Source organism: Glycine soja, unplaced genomic scaffold, assembly GCF_004193775.1.
Source record: "Glycine soja cultivar W05 unplaced genomic scaffold, ASM419377v2 tig00033346_1_pilon, whole genome shotgun sequence".
NCBI classification, from domain to species: domain Eukaryota; kingdom Viridiplantae; phylum Streptophyta; class Magnoliopsida; order Fabales; family Fabaceae; genus Glycine; species Glycine soja.
This window is the reverse complement of record NW_021143885.1, coordinates 22,412-26,236: the sequence shown is the minus strand read 5'-3', so window position 1 is coordinate 26,236 and position 3,825 is coordinate 22,412. Positions and strand designations below refer to the sequence as shown.

General features: G+C 38.9%; 1 non-coding gene across 1 annotated transcript; it reads right to left on the bottom strand.

Annotated features, from left to right (window-relative positions):
- Positions 1-2,170: 2,170 nt before the first annotated feature.
- Positions 2,171-2,277, bottom strand: LOC114404404. The gene has a single exon (XR_003664957.1). It is a non-coding gene; the product is annotated as a small nucleolar RNA R71 (small nucleolar RNA).
- Between the last annotated feature and the right edge of the window lie 1,548 nt (positions 2,278-3,825).

Sequence of the window (3,825 nt, the reverse complement as noted above, 5' to 3'; positions counted from 1 at the left end):
TTAAATGAAAAGAGGGGGACAAACCCTGGGTTTTCAATGGATTGATTAAACGTCAAACGACTCCATTGTCGTCACTCTAAAATGGTCAAGTGTTTAAATCAAATAGTACATACACTCTGAGGGAGTTCCCGGAGAGATTTGCAAAAGATAGGATGAGGTTGCATGAATTATAACCTCTTTCAAAAGGACAGTCAATCTGTGTTTTTTGAAAAAATCAAATCAAAATCAAAATCACAAAATAGGGAAAGAATGTCATGAACATTGTATGACTTTCCATTACATTGAATTGTTGCATACGAAGTCCGCATTTACCGCATTTCAAGACAAAGGTTGCAAGCATCTTGATGTGCCATCATTTTCTTCTATTTTCTAAACCCTTTTTGCACCATTTTAATTACTGATTGGTCTTAATTGTCAATTAATCAGGTAGTTTTATTATTTGGGCTCATTTAGCTAATTTGATGTTTTTAATCTAATTTCAGGAATTAATGAAACATTGGGCTTAATCCGGATTTTGGTTATAGACTTGAAGAGGGCAAATAAAGCAGCGCTTACCTTAGTTAATTTCTAATTAGGAAATTTCGCAATTTTATTTTATGTTGTTCAGTGTTTATTTCGTCTTGGGCCAGAGTATTGTAATAGGGACCAGTGACTTTGAGTGACTCTTTTTAAATTGCAGCCTTGGGATTTGTGCAAGGCTATTCTGTTAGGCTATTTTATTATTCAGAGCTTTTGTTTAGGTTTTTACGTTTTTCTGTTCTAAGGCTACTGTTTAATCCTTTTGTGTTTTATGTTTAATTGTTAGTATTGTGTTAGTATGTGTGTTAGTGTTGTTTAGTGTCCTGGTATTTTGTTTAGTGTGTGTTCTGTTTCAGTTTTCCTATTAAGCGCTTTCCCTGTTTCAGTTTTGGGTGTTTTGCTGTGAATAGTGTTTTGCAACGGACTTAGCGACCACTTTTGCTTGCGGCAAAACAGAATAGTAGTAGAAATCAAGTAGAGACGGATTTTAGCGACCACCCATGCTGAATTATTTGAGATTTTTTGTTTTAGTAGCTAGGGTTGTTATTTTTGGCTGACTTTTTTTGTGGTAACTTCTTTTAACCTATATTTTGTGGGAAAAATAGCTAGAGCCTGTAGTTTGGTCAATTTGAAAGTTCCAAAAAAGTAGCAAATTTTGTGTTTGTCGAAACTTCAAACGGCCATAACTTTTGCTCCGGTTATCAGAATCACAATTATTATATATGTATTTAGGGTAGAAAAAATTTCCTACGCCGTTGCAGCCTACCATAGGCCGGCTGAGGTCTCCATCGTCCCAAAATAGTGATTCTGTCAAAAGTTTTTTATTTTTCAAGTTTTATTCACTTATTTTTCTTAACCTACCATTTTTAGCTTCCATAGTTAGACTTTGAATTTTTGCTTGAAATTTTTTGGGCTATCTTATCATCATTTTATAAGGTTGATCACAAAATTTCAAGTCATTTGGATATCATTTGAGGGTAGCTGTAGTTCAAACCTGCACCTTTATTTACATGACAAGGCAACTAGTTGTGCATGCTGAATGTAGTGTATGACTAGACGCAATCCATCTGACTTACAACCCTTTGATCCTGAGATAGATAGGACATTTCATAGATTAGTTAGGCATCATTTTATACCTTTTGATCATCCTGAGCATTCCATTACTGGTGAATCTGTGCATTCTGTTATTGGTGATTTTGAACATCCTGATTTGGAGCATTATAATTTTGAGCATTCTGATTCTAAGCATTCTGATTTTGAACATTTTGAGAACATGGCACAACCTCCACCCCGTGAGAGGACTCTAAGGGAAATGGCTGCAACTGATTTCACCTATAAAAGCTTGTGCATCCAATACCCTGATGAGGATGTTCCATATGTTCTTAAAACTGGACTGATTCATTTGCTTCCAAAGTTTCATGGCCTTGCAGGTGAAGACCCGCACAAACATTTGAAGGAATTTCATATTGTCTGCTCCACCATGAAACCCCCAGATGTCCAAGAGGATCATATATTTCTGAAGGCTTTTCCTCATTCTTTAGAGGGAGTGGCAAAGGACTGGTTGTATTACCTTGCTCCACGGTCCATCACGAGCTGGGATGACCTTAAGAGAGTATTCTTAGAAAATTTTTTCCCTGCTTCCAATACCACAGCCATCAGGAAGGATATCTCAGGTATTAGACAACTCGGTGGAGAGAGCCTGTATGAGTACTGGGAGAGATTTAAAAAACTATGTGCTAGTTGCCCCCACCATCAGATTTTAGAGCAGCTTCTTCTCCAATATTTTTATGAAGGACTCAGTAATATGGAGAGAAGTATGATAGATGCTGCCAGTGGTGGAGCCCTTGGAGACATGACTCCTGCTGAAGCCAGAAATTTAATTGAGAAGATGGCTTCCAACTCCCAGCAGTTTAGCGCCAGAAATGATGCCATAGTCATTAGAGGAGTGCATGAGGTAGCTACAAACTTAGGTGCATCATCTGAGACTAAGAAGCTTGAAGGCAAACTAGATGCATTGGTTAACTTGGTAACCCAGCTGGCCTTGAATCAGAAATCTGTACCTGTCGCAAGGGTTTGTGGTTTGTGCTCCTCTGCTGACCACCATACAGACCTTTGCCCTTCCATGCAACAACCTGGAGCAATTGAGCAGCCCGAAGCTTATGCTGCAAACATTTACAATAGACCTCCTCAACCTCAGCAGCAAAATCAACCACAGCAGAAAAATTATGACCTCTCCAGCAATAGATACAACCCTGGATGAAGGAATCACCCTAATCTCAGATGGTTTAGCCCTCAACAGCAACAACAGCAGCCTGCTCCTTCCTTCCAAAATGTTGTTGGCCCAAGCAGACCATACATTCCTCCACCAATCCAACAACAATAGCCCCAGAAACAGCCAACAGTTGAGACCCCTCCACAACCTTCCCTCGAAGAACTTGTGAGGCAAATGATGATGCAGAACATGCAGTTTCAACAAGAGACCAGAGCCTCCATTCAGAGCTTAGCCAATTAGATGGGACAATTAGCTACACAATTGAATCAACAACAGTCCTAGAATTCCGACAAGCTGCCTTCTCAAGCTGTCCAAAATCCCAAAAATGTCAGTGCCATTTCATTGAGGTCGGGAAAGCAGTGTCAAGGACCTCAACCCGTAGCACCTTCCTCATCTACAAATGAACCTGCCCAACTTCACTCTAACCCAGAAAAAGGTAATGACAAAAATTTACCTAACAATTTCTGTGCAGGTGAATCTTCCACTGGCAATTCTGATTTGCAGAAGCAGCACATCCCTCCTCTTCCATTCCCTCCAAGAGCAGTTTCCAAACAAAAAAATGGAAGAGGCAGAGAAAGAGATCTTGAAAACATTTAGAAAAGTAGAGGTAAACATACCTCTGCTGGATGCAATAAAGCAAATTCGAAGATATGCTAAATTCTTGAAGGAGTTGTGCACTAACAAGTGGAAGCTTAAAGGAAGTGAACGAATTAGCATGGGCAGAAATGTCTCCGCATTGATTGGTAAATCTGTTCCCTAAATTCCTGAAAAATGTAAAGATCCAGGTACATTCAGCATACCTTGTATTATAGGGAATAGTAAGTTCGAGAATGCCATGCTAGATTTAGGAGCTTCTGTTAGTGTTATGCCTCTGTCTATTTTTAATTCTCTATCTCTAGGTCCCTTACAATCAACTGATGTGGTAATTCATTTAGCTAATAGAAGTGTTGCCTATCCTGTTGGTTTCATAGAAGATGTCTTAGTTAGAGTTGGTGAACTGATTTTCCCTGTTGATTTTTATATTTTGAATATGG